Genomic DNA, 19,434 nt, shown 5'->3' with positions numbered 1-19,434 from the left:
CCATCTACACAACTGCTTACTGGGCATGCTCACACACTTAGCATTTGCAGAGTGCAGACATGCATACACATGGGGTTGAATCATGAAAGGGCAGAGTGTGGAACGTCGTGTGTGTCCACCTACACAACAGCAAACCAGGCATGCTCACACACTTAGCATGTGCTACGCGCCGTCCGGCATGCAGACGGAGTGTACACACTGCAGGTAACGGTCAGGTAAACCCGTCCACACGCACAGGGTGGTCACACATGCAGTTACTCGTACACACACAGATGGCATCACAGGCGTCACGGGTGCAGGTCAAACATGTACACACTGCAGTGAACACTGTAGCTGCCATGCCAGCACCATGTCATCGGTGCAGCAGTATGCCTCACAGTCGAACAACAGCATGTGACATATGTCCACAGGTCTGAATAGCGTTGTACACCAGTCATGCAGAGTACACATGTACTAACAATTATCCCACATGTGTGATGTAGTCTGCCCATATCAGTATACATAGACAGGTCGGCTCCACACATACCACGGCCCTGACACAGCTATGACACATGACTGCTGCTGTACCAGAGTGAACCAACGTCCGGATATGTCATACATGTGATTGTCTGGCTGTGTGCATGGACTGCACACAGGACACACACAAAGCCTGTGATGTACCACATGCATAACAGTGGCGTACGTGGTGCTACACACACGAATGGAAGGTGGACACATGTCTGTGGTATGCTCCCACTACAGGGTGTAGCGGTGTTGACTGGGACACATACCCTGGTATTGTTCGCCTGTGACAGCTGTGATACCATACCACAGTCCATGTTCTATGTATGTCAACACACATGTCAAAATGTAGCAATGCATACACACATGGCAACAGGGGACACATGTGACACGTGTACTGTGCATGGCGCAGCCATGCATGAGCAGTGGCCGATGTCCATAACATAGTTGCAACTCCCTACCACATGCGTACCCATCATGGGGACCGTTATATGGTGGCATAGTAACAGCACGTATGGCAGTATGTGTGTACATCATGTGTTTAAACACCTGTCCACATGCATGTGTGCAGGTGGTGGCTCACAGGTGTGTCACACACCATCCTACCCTGCCATGTGCATACAGTATGCTATGTCACTGTTACATGACAGTGCTGCCATAATGCATACCCATTGGTCAGGTGTCATCGACTGTATGTCACATGGCTACTGTAACACCTACCACCTCCCAAGTGCATATATCGGCACATCTGCCGGATACAGTGTTGGTACGCATAATGCACTACATACCGCTGCACGCCTGCACATGTCTCATATGGCGGGTGTGGCATTCCCAGCACCGACATGTGTGCAGGAATGTGTGCCCATGTATGCCACATATTGGGGGGACTATGTCCCACATGCCACACATCCCTGTACACCATAGTAGAGATCTGTACATACCTCAGTGTGGGGTGCATGGATGTGGATGGTGCAGTACACGCAACACGTCGTCTCTCCGTGTATACATGTGTGGTCACCACCATGTGTGTGTGACAACATGTTTGTATGTCTGCTGCCTGGTGTGAGGGTGTATGCAGATATACTGTTGTGAATGGACACTAACCACACAGGGTGACCATCCCGTACTGGTGCTGCATTGCACAACCCTGTCGATGCCATAGGTGTGAGCCATACTGGACACCTGTGCAAGTCCACCCCCTGTGACATGGCGTGTGGGTGCATTGTATTGTGAGGGTGCTGACCACACAGGCAGGTGTCCCCATCTGCACACTATGGGGTGTGCGCCATAGTGGTGTACACCCCGCGATTGCGGCCATATTCCTGCACTGGTACAGCATCCTACTGCTGCACAGCGTGCACCACAGCTGACAGGTGACACCTGAGGTCAGTGGGCAGCACGCTGTGTACATCACCTGCACAATGTCACCATACCTGTACTGTGTCCTGCCATGTATGTGATGTCTCTGTCCACTGTAGCCTGTGGCACCGACCACAGGCGTCAGGTGCAGTATATGTGTGGACATGTGTGATATATGTCCCTGTCCACCCTGTAACGCTCTACTATCTCCAGGTCTTGTAGCCCCTGGTAGGTTACCCTTGGTCTGAACACTCTCCTTCTCCTCCGAGGCCTACGGTGGTTGTCGGCACCCTCCTCAACAACACCGTCTGTCTCTAACACATGCTGATGGATCACAGCCACAGCAGCACCCAACATGTACATTTTAAAAGTTCCCCTGAATACAAAGCGGAAGCCTGGAACCATCTCGCACATGATCTCACCAGTGCCACAGGCATCCCTCGGACTGGTGAGCAAGTCAGACACCACTACTCAGACCTGAAGAGATGCAAGGAGGACCGACTGAACCAGTGGATACAGGAGGCCCATGGGATGGAAAATGCCCCACTACTGAGTAGGTAGCCATGGAATGAATTGTGTAAGAATTGCTGTCGTAGTCTATATTATGGATGGGTATGTCTCAATATCACTTCATTTACTTCACAGCTGCAGGTGTCTGTGCTGCAAATCAGCAAGCCTATGCAGATAGGCTGCTAAGGCTGAACCACCAGGCAGGTTAGTAATTATTCTGCATGTATTGTTATATAAAATAAGTGAGAAAGCCTGAAAAAAAGTGTCGTAGCCCAATAATAAAGGTATAATAAGTCTTGAATAACACCTCTGCATTTACTGTTATATAAAATAAGTGAGAGAGCCTGAAAAAGAGTGTTGTAACCCATTAATAAAGGTATAATATGTCTTGAATGAGTCTTCTGCATTCACTGATATATCAAATAAATGAAAGAGCCTCTAGAAAAGTGTGTAATGTAATTAATAAAGGTATAATTCCTGGAGTGTGTCCGTGTCACTCTCTTCAAAATGATGTTGTACTCTTGCATTATAGAAATAGTACTGTTGTATTAAGTGCTGTCAACCCATACTTGGGTAGGCCCATAGAAAGTGGATGAAGGGAGTGCCAGTAGCTGTTAATCATATATACAGTCCTCAACATTTGGCTCATGGCTGGCATGTATAGGTAAATCTGGCACATGAGTAGCATGTTATTGTGTTCCTCAGAAATGTCAGTGTGCTGCTAGAAATGTAGGGGACTGTTAACATATAACTGATAATGTCACCTGAACACATCCAGATATGTAGATATATAAATATAAATAAAATATATAAATACGTAGCAGTAACATCTGCATCCTGGACAGTCTGTATGTTAGATACAGGTCAGGTATATAAGGAACTAACAAAACCCATTTCACAATTTAACGGACATTGCCTAGTGTAATACGACATGTAGGGGATATATACCTGCAGTCAATAGGAATGTAGTGTAAACTATAAGTACATATAAGTTGTTAATGGAGGTATCTTTTTACACCCTACTGTATGTGCATAAACAATGCAATTCCACACCTCAATGGGTATGTCTAATCTCAAAACATTTGTTGGGACATATGTCCTATTGATTTATAAATATCTGCATTTACTTTGATGCATGTGCCCTGTTCAAATACCACAGTCTTGGTGGCCTGTTGCCACCAATCAATCCTGCATGCTGTTAGAATGTCCACTGTTGTTCTCTATATGCATGTGTTATGCTTGCTGTTCAACTGTTGGAACTCTGGTGCGTTGGGTTAATGGGAATATTACTGCATGCTGTTACAACTAATTTGGAATTCCGTTGGCTGTTACCAACCCATATGGTCATTAAATCCTCCTAAACATAGAACGTATGGGAAGGCCGGTCCCAGCAGACTCACCTGTCCCACCTCAGCTGGTGATGGCACCTGGCACCAGTAGGTCCGATGCCCAGCCTGGGATCTCCTCCTCTGTTGGCCCTGTGCCACCTTCGGATGGAAGCACTTCAAGGGATAGGGCTTGCCCCCCCCCATGCAAGAGTGGCTGGAGGAGGGCCACCTATCACCCTCCGAACGGTCCGGGTTGTGGTGCGTAGGGAGATCGAGCGTTCAGTTGCTGATCCTCTACGCCAGCTTGTAGCACGTGTGGTGTGATTCAAGGGTGAGCCTGTCCCTCCTATGCAGCCCCCAGCACAGCCACCCTCTGGGCTGTGACGGTGCAGTGGTGACTGCCATGGGTGGGGATCTCAGTTCCACTGTTGCCATCTGTGGGCTCATGTGCTTGAGATTTCCAAACATCCTTCCCCGTCAATGTTGTTCACCCACCACATGTGTCATATTCCGCCCCTGTATGCGTCTTGTTTGTCTTGTCTGTTTACCTCCCCAACCTACCTCCCCAAATATACCTACTTCCCCTACCCTACATTTCACTCTCACCTGAAAAAAAAGGGCAATCTGCTCCCCAAAAAAAAAATTACTCCCCATACATAGCTGCCTGTTTTGCACACATGTCCGATGGACACATACACTGATATTTAATTGGCAGTGCAACATACTTTGTTGCCCTCACCCCTCTCTCAGGAGTGGAAGGTTTCAAATTTCCCTCCAAATTACTAGCATATGCACAGCTGTTGCTGTTAAAGAAATGGGCAGCTATGGACCTTCCCTATACCCGTCCTGCACATCCCAAGCTGTTTTCCCTACTGTCTTTCCCTCTTTGTGCCCCTTTTTCACCATTTTAATATCTCCCCATTTTCTTTTCTTTCAAAGAAATGAGCATGGGGATTAGCGGGAGTAAGCACTTTTAAGCAGTAGTTAGCAGGTTTGCACGAGTGTGCGCTTGTGTGTGCTTAGCTAAGTATTGCTAAGCTTCGCGCAAACCCACGCAAACCCACTTACAACTGCTTAAAAGTGCCTTAGTCACCCTGCATGTGAGGGCCCTTGTTCTGCTCAGCAGCAAAATAAAGCACCACTGTCAGTCTCAAACCCTGGACCTTAGACAGACTAGACTGCATAAAGTACCACTAAGCCACTATAGATATACAGTAGGTTGCTGCTGAAATATATATATCATGCATCAGAATGAGTGAATGCAAAGGAAAGATAGGAATGCCATAACACAAAACCTGTTCTGTGGAACTTTACCAGCAGTTGTTGTGGAATTACATTACATGACTGTGATAACAGAACCAGACATTCTAGCAGTAAATAATGTTACAGCAGCACTTTACAACCTCCACACAGTATCATAGCAGGACAATCCTCACCCAAACGTACAAAATACCTGTGTGTTCAGGGTCCAGCAAGGATGTAGGTAGTCATACTCCGTACTGGAATTGTCCAGTTTTCATGAGTATCCTGTGCTAATTTCAACAATAAAAAAGCACAAACTGTGCAGAAGTGAGTACATTAATATTCACAGTATAGCAGTTCACAAACAGTTCATGTGCTAAATGAATACATCTCAATAATTACATATGTATGGCAGCTAAATGTATAAGTAGAAAAGAAACTACATACTCCCATGTATCTTGTGTTAGCATTTGTAGGGGTGAGTACAATTCTACACTGACAACTGTGTACTGGAAGTGGCAACATTCAGGTCTGAGTACAACATTCAAATCACTGGCTACACCCCTAGCTTCAGATATAAGAAGTATACCAACCTTCTGACTTACACAACGGTGTCCACAGCAAACAAGCATGGGCCCCACTTTGGAAAACTGAAATGGCTATGCCTACCTGACCTAGCAATTTATAGCACTGGGTTGCTATGACAGTGAGTACTGCAATTACCACATAGCAGGTTGCATGCCATTACCAAATGGTGGCCACCAATTGGTGCATAGGCCATCACATGCGCATGTGCAGATACCTATAAAAGAAGGCTGTACTTGCTGTCCACACATGCAATCATTTCATTGCAGCTACGGAGAGAGAGAGAGAGAGAGAGAGAGAGAGAGAGAGAGAGAGAGAGAGAGAGAGAGACAGAGACAGACAGACAGACACCGACATCTACAACAAGAGCAACAGCAACAGAAAAAAAAAGATATTAAAAAAATATATAAAAAATATATATTCAAAAAATATATATATTAAAAAAAAAACATTTATACAAAACACACGGAACTGACAAATACAAACACATACAAAGGAAAGGTATGTAACAGATATGTATTTACTGGCATGTAGTAGATGTTTTTGAAGAGTACTCTACATACTTTGAATCATCCATATGTGGCAGCAGTACATATCTATACACAGATGCCCTCCATAACTACTGCCATGGAGAAATCAATGTGTAGTTGTGTGCAGTGGGATAGGACTGTGACATATGCAGTTCAGCATTAAATGTCAAACATCTGATCCATGTTATCTATGTTCTGTACAGTAGTGTGTACAATGTCTGTTTGGGGGAGTAGCGCATACAGTTATATAAACATGGATGTGACAGAGTAACAAATGCATGATAGTCATATTAACGTGTAGCTTAGCACTGGCAACAGCTGTACCAGGCTAGTATGCTAATCTAGCAATTACAGCTATATATACACCCTCTATTGCTGTGTGCTCATATGTGACACCTGTTCATGTTGCAGCAAGGCCCAACAGGTCAGCCGTGAGATCCACAGACTTACAACAGTGTGGACCATGTGTGTGTATGGCACACACATACGGAGAGATCAGTCTGTGTCAGATATATTAACATCTGTACATGTGCATAGAGCAGGGGACATACTGTAACTGTTTGTGAAGGGTGTTCATATATATGTTGGTGAAGGTTGTTATGTGCATATTTCTATGTAGGTTGTAGTGTGTGGCAAACAAGACAGCATACAGTGCTGGTATATGACATGTGGTGGTTAAATGCTGTGGGCATGATTTGTCAGGTTTGCAGTTTTGCAGCCAGTGAGGCCTGCTAAAGCTACATGAGCTGAGAACACCTTCAATGCATTCCGCACAACACTGTGCAATATTATTACATAACTGTATACCTCACAACCTTTGCATAATTGATATTCCCACCATGACAGGTGGACTATATATGTGCCTATGTGTATATCTATATGTACACCAATGGATGTTAATATGTATGTGTGTGTATATATATATATATATATATATATATATATAGAGAGAGAGAGAGAGAGAGAGATATATATATATATATATATATATATATATATATATATATATATATATATAGAGAGAGAGAGAGCGACAGGGTCATATTTACTGTTACAGATGCCTGGTGACAAAGCCAAGGACGCAAGCTCAATGTTGAAACTGCATTGGCATCCCTTCTGGAAAAACCTCTGTACCCATGAACTACCACATAGGTGGTAGTCTACTTAACACTGAAAGTGTGATAAGAGACCATGGGACACAGGTGGACAGTAGTCTCCCCTTTGATAATCACAGTGCTACACTAGTCATGTAATCTGTCTATGTGGCACACCTCCTCACAAAAGGTGTGTCATCCAGGGAAATATAGGTCAGTGTTCCCCTCTACTCATCACGCATAAAACCCATTATAGAGTACAATGCCCCATGTGGTATGTACCTCACAAGACATCTACAGCAACTGGAAAGGCCACAGACATACCTCACAAAGAGTAATACCAGCCTCAAACAGATGCCCTATGCAGACCGTCTCACAAAACCACAGGTAGACTGTGGTGCATACCGCCTACCCAGAGGTGACCTCTGCCTAACATACAAAGCTATGTCAAACCCAGAGCTGTTGGACATGCTCCACGTAAACAGATCACAATCCCTACCAGATACATGATCTAGGGACCTAAACCTTGTCACCTCAATATACAGAACATGGTGGAGGGATAGATTCCTATCTCAGAGACATCCCATACTCTGGAACAAACCACCTATCAATAGCAAACCAAGCTCCTCATTAGCAGTCATCAGGAATAATCCTGATGATTGGTGGGAGATAGGAAATACACACCAGGAATTACCTCTGTGGCTCTGCTGGACAGGGGCACATGAAATTAGATTACATGTGTGTCAAAGGCCAGCGTAGTGTATGGCTAGGCTTATTTAGGCCCTTGGGCCAATAGCCTATTACCTATCTATGAACCAATACACACCCACATGTACTTGTTGCAATAATTGCTATGTGAGGTTGACTGAGTGTGATAGCGAATGTGTTGGTGAATGTGTCGAGGTTCTGTCAATGTGTAATAGCTTAGTGGGAATATGTTTCCATCATGCTATTTTGTGTCCTAGCTCTGATCCCAGCAAAAGATGTTTATGCTATTGCTAGGCAGAAAAAGCAGTATGGTATATGGTCTGACATAGTCCCTTGTTGTGGACTGGGGTGTGCCATTGTAGGCTAAAGCAGTACATGTATGCTTATTGATTGGTATTGCTGCTGAATCGAAATCCCGTATGAACTGTAGTACTACCTGAAGTTGTATGCCTAAACAGCACAATATGGTGTTTGTCCACATTGCTTGGAAACACTGTTATGTGTGTTCCCTGTAGTCCATACAGATTACAAACCTCAGGCATAATGTTTTGTAAGTACTGACACACAATACTGTATGGTACACAGGTAAAGCTCATCTTGGTTGCCATACCTTTGTGTCTTGTATGTATGTGTGAGGTGTGCGTGGGTATGCCTGTAACATGCCCTCGGTCATATGTGCGTTACAGGATATAAGTGTGTGTCTAGCAACATGTATAGTCTAGTACAGCAGTATGCCACCTATACTAATGAATGTGCACATATGTTAGACAGGAGTTTGCCACCAACAACTAGTGTGGTATACTGGTAATACTGTAACTGGACATTACAATCATTGCAATGGATGAAATATTTCCTTATGCATTAGCTTGATGTATACCTCCTGTGGCTAGGTGGTGCAATGTGTCGCATACAGTATGACATGTACAGTTGTATAGTCTTACATACTGGTTTCTCTTTGTTGCTGTGCAGAACATGGTTTGATATAAAGAGCATGCCAGGCACTGTCAGGCAGTTGTGGTATGAGCACTGATATGTGGTATTGAAAGTGTGTATCCTCTGACAGCCAATAGGTTGCTATATTTGGCAGTTCAGTGATATCTGTACTTTAGAATGTTAAGTGTGCCACATGACTTGCTCACACATATTGTTTCATTGTCTTCCAGGGTCATGGCTCACCATCGCAATCCAACATACAGCCCAGCTGAGGATGAGCAGATCACAACCAGCTTGGTTCATCACTATGCCCTGCTGTTCTCAAGAACCAGCCAGGACCAGCATGAGCAGACTGCACTGTGGCAAGCTGTTGTCCGTCGGGTAGATGACATAGGCATGCATAACCAGACATATGAGCAGGTACGCCATCACTGCAGTGATTTACTTAGACATGTCCGGCAGAGTGCGTCTGATGTCCGTAGATAACAGCTTGCCACAGGTGGTGGGGTAGTCATTCATCCTCCCCTCACCAGAGTGGAGGAGCTGCTCCTCAGCCTGGTGGCTCCTTCCCAACAACAACAGCAAACATGTATCATCATGGAGTCCGGAGCCACACAGCGAGTTGACATGGAGCGTGCAGATTACATGGCATATCTGTAGACTACTGTTACCTCTATTGGTAGATCATGCATATGTGAGATGTGTACTGTGTAGTTAAAAGATGTGGAGCCTGGTGTTGTGCAATACTGATAATTTGGAATATAATCTGTAGGCCTGTGACTGTCAACCGTTGTACTACTGTAAGATTGCAAACCCACAGTAGCAATGCCACAGTTGTTGCCACTGACAAACTGTCTCGTATCCTTGTAGGTCCCTCTGGTGTGACAGCAAGTCAGCAGACCCATGCTAGTGAGTGTGTTCTACATTTAATATTGCATGATATATGTACATGTCATAGGTGAGGTGTAGGACATGTACACATAACACACCTACGCATAATGCATGCTGTGCATGTTTGTTGTGAGACTATGCACATCCCAGTAACGTGTGTAGCTGCTTCAAACACATGCAATACACAGAGCATCCCACACAATTGTGGCAAAACTGTAGTGGACATTGGATAGGCAGAGTTGATACACATGCACACAGCATACACAACATTGTCATACGCAGTACACATTAATATGGCACACATGGCATAATCAAACACACGCTGTAAGATCACACCCCAGTATCCCAAATGTCATCCACACAGCACACATAATATACCTGAGGGGTAGGGGCCTATCATGGGGCTGTGCGACACTCTGCAACACATAACACATTCATGTTAGGCAATGCTCCCTATTGGGCACCTTACAAACCCATGTAACAACTGGTTGTGAAATGGTGAATGTAGCCATGGTACTGCAGTTCAGGTACAGCATGCTAGGTGCCGGTCTGACACACATTAGTAGCCTTGTGTGACCACATGATGCTGCATGATGCTGGCTCATGGTACTACACCCCATCCAGTTACAGTAACCACAGTTCTACACATAGCATTCATTGCCATGCACCTCACTGTTGTGTGTGTGCAAACATATGCACCTATACACAATATGCATAGCAATCACTATTTGTACAAAGTGACACATATATGTCTTGTAATGCTATTGCGTGTATAGGTCACATGACACACATTGGGTATGTGTGATGTTTAATGTTGCAGTTGTGTTGTAGCATGCCATATCATGGCTGGCACTGGCATGTACATAATATGTCCTACACTCATCATAACCACTGTACAATGGCTATGTTGAGCAATGGTATTCCATCAGGTATACATGCACTACTCATCCTGTGTGTATACATAGCATGCATTTGCTAAACCTGAGTCCACAATTATCTGCTAAAGACACAGATGCTCTAATCAGAAATGGATATCTATGTGACAGACAGATACATATGCAGCCATGGTATGTATACCTGTGAGAGATGGTGCACATGACATTGCAGAGCTTTCAATACTTGCACAGCAATGTTGTGTCCATGTACACATTGCATTCCAGGGTGAGGCCAATCATTGAACAACAACACACATGCATCAGAGCCATGTATACTGCTATTTGCAAGGGCTGTCTACACCTGCACTGCATGCTGTTGAGCAACACATGTCCTGCATGCTGACACGTGTGATATGACTGTTTGGCTTGTGATACTTTACCCCACCATCAACCACTATTGAGTATGTTCTGGATTGCTGGTGGTGTGTGTGTGTGTGTGTGTGTATGTGTGTGTGTGTGTGTGTGTGTGTGTGTGTGTGTGTGTGTGTGTGTGTGTGTGTGTTAAGTAAGGAGTGTATTTGTGTGCATGTGTACATGTGTGCATGTGTTCATGTGTGCATGTGTGCATGTGTTCTGACATCATGTACAGGTCGTAAAGTGTGTTTCCTGTCTTCCTCTCACAGGTGCTGAGGTTGGGCTCGTTCACTGCAGCAGGGAACCTAATGTCACTGAGCAAAATAGTGATGATGAGGATAGGTGTGTTGAGGCACAGGCATGTTAGTCAGGGTCTGTCATTGGGCCATCAATCAACAGAACACAAGTTTCCACCCCATCCATGCACACAGTCATACTGGCATTACATCCATCACCAATGCCCTTAACTGAGGGACAGTGTACAGTCGGCATTGGTCAGGACAGTGTGGTATCTATGGCACATGCATCCCGACACAGCAGCCATACCCAGATGTCTGAAAGGGTACCGCATAGGCAGATGTTCAGGGGTTCTCGTCAGAGCACTGCTGCTCATAATGCCCCTGGCAGACATGCCACAGGTCTTACAACCTCACGCATGTTCCAGGCTGTCATGGAGGCACAGGCACATATGAAACGTTACACCAGACAAGGACTAACGGCACAGAGAGCACATAACACCACTGTAATTGACAGTATCCATGACCTAGCAGGTGCCATCCGTAATTACACTGAGGTCACTGATAGACATTGGGGTGAGACATTAGATGTCCTCCGCAATGTCATGTCCATGTGTCAGGACAGTGCGGGATGGATGAGATGTCGATGTGGATGTATGCCAGGAACATCAGCAGCTGGCAGTCGCTGCGGACATCCCTCAAGCCACAGCCACTCCTGTAGTGCCAGTACCAGCCCCAGCAATGTTGGGGGTGGGCTGTCCATAGACCGTCCTAGAAGACCATGTGCACGTGGCTCTAGATAGTCCCAGCAGGGACCTGGGACCAGTGTAATCTGTCCACCTCTGAGGATAGTACCCAGTCTGGCTTAGTACCTGATACTGTCAGAAACACACCTGCCAGGCACAGGTACCATGTCCGTGGCCCCAGATGGTAATCTGTAAAGCCTGGCAGGTACAGTCTGTGGCTGTTCCACAAATCCCCATATATGGCAGCCACATGGTGGAACTGTGTGCATGCAGACACACACAAACATAAAACAGACAACTAGGGCTAACACATACCCGCACACATTACATCAACATTGGCCCATAGCAGTACTCTTGGCCCTCACACACACACACACACACACACACACACACACACACACACACACACACACACACACACACACACACACACACACACACACACACACACACACACACACACACACACACACACACACACACACACACACACACATGTTAATTGTATGGCTCAATGTAGGCCTCTGGCAAACCAACAACACACCCTGTGCATATGATGAAACCTGTGCCACCTCCTGTCATCTGTAACATTGATGCAGGAATAGGCTACCATGGTGCTGATGCACAGGGTGACTTTACAGAAGTATAGCAATGTTAGCATGTTGTCAGCAGTAGAGTGTAATGATATCCTTGAAGGTGTAGCTGAGCAGTCATGATGCATGATTGTCAATGTAGTATTGTTTACACCAGTGTTAGTTCCAATAGTGTATTGTCTGACCACGTGCCACATGGTTGATGTGTGTAGTATTGGCAGCATGTGTTAGAGAGTGGACAGTACGTGTGAGATGTGTTTAGCACAGATTTGCAGGTGTACATTTGCGAACATGGTGGAGGTGCACTGTCTGCATGTACGTGCATAGTGGACACATGGGCAGGGTGACATGCCCTGTGTTACAAAGTAACACTCCATAGTTTCTATTGGTGGCCAGTATGCATTGTACTACACACATTCTGGAACTTGAGTACACATGTGTGTATGACATGGTTTGACACTGGGCTGTGGGTGATACTGTTACTATCTGTCATTGTTTTGCATTCTGGTAGTATACATAACCTCAACAGCCTGACCATAAACAATCGTTAGATGATGTCTTGACAACTGACACACAGATGTAGGACACACAGTAACATTTGGATCCTTCAGGTACTATACTATGCCAGTAACCAGTGGTATTCACCTGCACACATTCCTGAGACCACTCCTGTTTGCCATATAGCTCTCTTAGGTACAAGCAATCCCAGTTGGGATATGTCCTTCCATGTCTGGAAATGCATACTGTGCCCTATAATGCATTCTCCAGATGACACACCCATCCTCCACAAGGGTATCATACAGACAGATACCTGTTGTCAAACCCATGCTGTAAAGCTATAAGCCAACCAGAGCGTAGTCATCCACCTTTATGAAACATAGTATCCCACAGTACCACATAGGTAGTAGCCACCAACATGTTGAACAGGTACCGATGTGTACATGCAGCCAAGTGTTACGTCATCTTTACTTTGGTAATCACATTTCCAAAGGTATTTAGAAATCCCTCGCTGGATCACATAAGCAATAAGGGGTCTGCATGCATATCCACAAAGGTTGTTGTACACCTATAATAAATAGTCATCATTGACAGACTTTGCTGCATTTGAACAGGTCTGTAATATACCTCAGCCATAAACCCTCACTCACACAATTCAATAGAAACTGTAATGAGTGTGTGTGTCACAGATGACCTAGGCCAGGGATTACTGCAGTGGCTGGCCTTGTCACAAGCATACTGATGTGACCTAAGGTCTGGAAAGTGGCAGCACACGCTGGCAAAGATGACAGATGTGTTCATGGAGAAAGCAGGGTTCCCACCTATGAAATAATTGAGGTCACATGTACGTATATGTATTTGCCACACAACTACCTGACATGTGCAATGCACATACTGTTGTCATACAGTAGTAAAAGCAAAACCCACAACACATTGACCAACAGTGTCACACACACTCACCAAGTGCAGGTTTCAAATCCCTACCTAACTGCTTCATGATACTAGAGGAGTACGCATTAACACGACTCACTATACACATTACTGGGAGTTCTCTTTTCCATAGGTATATTTGTAGGATGGTGACATCATCAAACTTGACAAAGATTAGTATACCACTTTTGAGGTGTTTTACTACTCCCAAAAGGGTTGCTCCTTTCCAAGGAGATCACACACACACTTGTCAAGTGCAGGATTCAAAACTCTACCTAACTACTTCATGATACTAGAGAAGTACGAATTAACACGATGCGCTATACACATTACTGGGAGTTCTCTTATCCACAGGTATATTTGTAGGATGGTGACATCATCAGACTTGACAAAGATTAGTATACCACTTTTAAGATGTTTTACTACTCTCTAAATAGGTTGCTCCTCTCCAAGGAGATCACACACACACTTGTCAAGTGCAGGATTCAAACCACTACCTAACTACTTCATGACATTACAAAAGTACTCATTTACAGGACGTGCTATACACATAACTGTGAGTTTTCTTTTCCACATGTATATTTGTAGGATGGTGACATCATCAGACTACACAAAGTGGGTTACATTAGGTGACATTAGGTGGGCTACATAGAAGGAATGTCCAAACACTTTAGCCATGTGATCATCAAAGGAGAGTTTACTATCTACCTGTGTCTCCAGGGCCATAATTACTTTCTCCGTACATACTGGATTACCACCTATGTGGTAATTTGTGTGCACTTTGTTTTATCTAAAGGGGATGACTATGCATTATTTGGCATTCTGCTTGAGGGCATTGTTTTGACACCAGGTATCTGTCTCTGTAAGAACCTTCTGGAGGATGTCTGTCTCAGCAGTAGAGTCGATTATGGACCACAGTTAGCAGTCATCTGCAAACCTGTTCAGACATACTCCTCCCATACTTGCCTGTACCTCTGAGCAGTATCTACTGAAAAGGTGGGGTCCCAGGACCAAGACCTTTGTGATGCCATTTGTGATTGGTTTAGAGTCGAGCATGGCACCCGCAACCCTGAACATGTGTGTTTGATCTGTGAGCCACTTGGCCACCCATCCTGTGACATAGCTGTTAATGTTCAAGCTGGTAAGCTTGTCCATGCTGACAGAGTGGGGAATGGTGTAGAAAGTCCTTAGAGAGGTCCAGATGGGCTGTGTGGACTACTTTCACCTCCATCTATGTCCTTGGTAACTGTTTCAAATAAGTCAACTAGGTTTAAGAGGCAGGATCTGCCTTTAACAAGGCCAATTTGGGTAGAGTCCAGTGTCTGGAGGTCCCCAATATCTCTGTTTATAGGTTCCATGATAATTTGCTCCATAGCTTTGCAGACCAGGCTGAGTAGACCTATAGGGCAATGGTTTCCAGGTTCTGTTGTGGCACCCCCTTTGTGGAGCTGGATGACTGTTGGTGTATGCCATTTTTTGGGTACATAGCCTGTGGTACGATTGAGTCTGGACACTGAATGTAGGTGAGGGTGTATTTCCTTTTGGGGCTGGTGTAAGACGCAGACTGGTACACCATCCAGTCCCATTGATGCTGTGTTCTTAGCTTTGGAGAGGGCTGTCTTTACCTGCACGTCCATGAAGTCTGGGGCTCTGCATTCTTCTGGGATGGACACAGGCCCTTTTGGGGGTGATGGGGGGAGTTTTCACTGAACCTGTCCCCCAGGATGTGGACAATGTAAGTTGGTTCAGTGTATTTCTTGCCATTTTTCAGTAGCTGACAGCATATTTGGAAGTTGCCACCTACATGTTTGATATAGCTAACAAAGGCTTTGTGGTTGTTATTCTTACATTCCTTGGCAATTTATCTTTATAAACTGGCCTTAGATTATTTTATGAGCGATCATTGTTTCTTCCTAATAATGATCAGTGATGCCTTTCCTTTTGTGAAGTTTGCTCTATCATGTGTTCGTTTCCTCCTGCTGTTGTCTAGGTTATTTATGGGCGATGACCACCAGATTGGTTTCCTATTTTTGGAGGAGTGCATCTTGGTTTTATTTGGGATGTCTTGATCAATGCATCCCTGTAGATGCTCATAGGATGCACTTGTAAATTATTTGGCAGATTGTATGGCATTATTCTATAGCAAGGGTGCTTTGGAACTTTCCACTTTGGTGTTGGGAAGTGTGCAGTTTGCTTTTGAAAATGTCTTCACAGTGGTTTCATTGACTGGTGGGGTGTGGATGTCCAGTGTGATTACTTTATGATCTGATATTGCCAGTGAGGGGGTTATCTCTGTTGTGGTACACTGGTACCCCATGTTGGTGATGATCAGGTCCAGTATGTTGTCACCTCTAGTGGGCATGGTGACCAGCTCTTCCAGGGTGTTAGAGTTTGTAAACTTTAGGAAACATTGGGCAAAGGATGTTGTGCATGAGTAATTCTCCCACTCAATGTTTGGGTAGTTACAATCTCCTCATATAATGGTATTTGATAGGACCTTTGTATTTTCGACTGTTTTCAGGACTACTGAGTGAGGTTCCTGAGACAAGGTAGGTGATCTGTAGCAGGCTAGAATCTGATAAGCAGCTTTGCCCAATTTTAGTTGCACTTGCATGGTCTCCAAGACCTCATGCTGTGCCACTAACCTGTAGGTGTGGGTATCCATAAGGTAAATGGATACACCCCTTCCTTTTGTATTTCACTCGTGGTTTTGGGTCCAAAGATCAGAGGGAATGTGAAGGTTTTACATGGAGCATGTGCAACAGCTCTGTGTTTGACATAGCTTTGTATGTTAGGCAGAGAACACCTCTGAGTAGGCGATATGCTAGGAAGTATGGCTGGAGCATTGTGAGATGGTCTGTGTATGGCATGTATTTCAGGCCGTTAATGCTCTTTGTGAGGTATTGCTCCAAGCTTTCAAGTTGTTGTAGTTGTCTTGTGAGGTACATTACAAAAGGCGTATTGTACTCTATTATGGTTCTAGTGAGTGATGAGTAGAGGGGAACAATGTCCTGTTCTATTCTGCATGAGGCACCTTTTGTGATGAGGTGTGCCACATATGAGGATTTCCTGACTACTGTGGGGATGTGATTATCACAGTTGTGTCCACTGTCCACCTATGACCCAAGGTATCTTGTCACACTTTCAGTGTTAAGTATACTACCACCTATGTTGTAGTTCATGGCTACAGAGTTTTTAACAAAGGGGATGACAATGCACATTTTGGAATTGAGCTTGAGCCCATGGCTTTGACAACAGCCATCTGTCTCAGTGAGGCCCTTTTGTAGGATGTCCACATCTTTAGTGTTTACAATTATGGCTCCTAGTTTGCAGTCATCTGGAAACTTCAGTAGCCACAGACCTTCCATGTTAAAATTTACTTCAGAGAATAGATACTAAACCGGACAAGACACAGGACTGGACCCTGTGGTACTGCACTCGTCACTGGTCCAAAGTCATACATGGAGTCTGCTACTTTCACAGTGTGTGTTCTGTCAGTAAGCCTGTTGGCAACCCATCTTGTGACATAGCAATTTATACCTCATTTAGTGGGTTTATCTATATTTACAGAGTGCGGGGTGGTGGTGTAAGCCGTGGCAGGATCTACATAGGCTTTGCAAACCACCTTACCCTTGTCTACGGTTCTGGTGACTGCTTCAATGTCATCTATCAGGTTTAGGAGACATGATCTGCATTTTACAAACCCAACATGGTTGTGGTCTAGGGTTTGGGGATTACAACTGTATTTTTTATACATTGTATGATGATACATTCAATAGCCTTGAAGGGTAGGCTCATCAGGCTAATGGGGCGCTAGTTCCTGGGTTCCATGGTGTCTCCACCCTTGTGTAGTGGGATAACCGTCACTGTGCACCATTCAGCTGGCACAAAGCCTGAGGTGTGGCTATGACTGAACATGGTACGTCGGTGTTGTGCCTGTTCTTTCTGTGGTTTGTGTAGAACACAGCCTGGGAGGTTATCTGGTCCCATGGCTGCTGTGATACTGGCTTTGGAGAGTGCTTTTTACCTGTGCAGCCGTGATGACAGCAACTTTGCAGTCTTCCATTATAGTGATGTGCTCTTTCATGGATGAGAGGGGGGTAAAGTTAACACTGATCCTATCTGCCAGGATGTTGGCAATATCAGTTGAGTTTGTATATTTAGTGCCATTGAGCTGTAACCCAGAACAGATCTGAGTGTTGCCATGACATGGACCTGTCTGTTGTGCAGAGATCTCCTGAGTAGACAGTATGCAACAGAGTACAGATTGTGTTAAATTCAGTCTTGTTGCATGGGGCAACTGTTTGAGGCCAATAATCCTCTTGTTGAGGTACTTCAGTGGTCTTTCCAGCTGCTGACAGTGCCTAGTCAGATTTATCGCAAGTGTGTTGTGGTACTCTCTGATGGGTCTGATGACTGATGAGTAGAGGGTACCTCCTTTGACCTACATGCACAGACCTTGGCAGGTTGTGGGAACACATAGCATGATTTTCTGAGCACTTTGTGAATGTGTTTCTGGAAGTGGGGATGACTAACCACATTTGTCCATAGATCCCTTATTATCACCTCCATATTTAGCCTAAGTGTGTGAGCATGCCCAGTATGACCTTTCAGTATGTTGTTGCATGATATTTGCTTCATTTATTTAAGTGTGTGAGCATGCCCAGTATGACCTTTCAGTGTGATGCTGAATGAAATCCACTACATTTGTTGAAGTGTGTGAGCACGGCTGCTATAGACATTTATACTATATGTGTGTGGAAAATCAAGTTGTATTTTTACAGCAGGGCTCACCTTTGTGTCATAAATCAACAGGGATCATGCTGTGCCTGCAGGGCTTCCATGAGACACTTTGCATAGACTTATCAACATTTCTACATACAGGGGGGCAGCTATCCTTTGTACATTTCTACCCGGGGGCACAACTGATTGTTACTGTGGGTGTACATAGGATGAGGGGTTCACCTGACACTTATACACATTTGCTAGGCCTGCACTGCTATGTAAGGTACTTCATTTCAGTCTGTACTGTTGCCTATCATACTGGCTTGAGGCATACTACTGTACTACAGATCTTAGTGTCCACTGTCACGTATATTAGATTGCGACTTCATAGCCTATCCAACCCATATCACACCGCCTGGCCTGCCGTTCTCTGTCTGCATAGGCCTATGGGGCATGCTACAGCATTTCTTTGTGTTTGCATTACTGTACAATTGTCCTGCTGTGGTTGTGCCAGTGAAATGCTGTCATGGCTTAGTGGTTCAGTACTGTGACGATAGTGCACAGTATCCTGGGTTCGAGCCCCGTCACTGTTTTTTATTTTCATGCTGGGCAGACCAGACTGCTTAAAGAAGAGTAAAGCAGATATGAGCATGTTTACCTGACTTTGTTCAACTTTGCCCGACTTTGCCCGACCTTGCCGAACATTGCTCAACGTTACCCGACGTTGCGCTAGTTA

The sequence above is a fragment of the Protopterus annectens genome, chromosome 4.part1 (genome assembly GCF_019279795.1).
Source record: "Protopterus annectens isolate FY-2018-M chromosome 4.part1, PAN1.0, whole genome shotgun sequence".
Lineage (NCBI taxonomy): Eukaryota > Metazoa > Chordata > Ceratodontiformes > Protopteridae > Protopterus > Protopterus annectens.
This window is presented reverse-complemented; position numbering follows the sequence as displayed.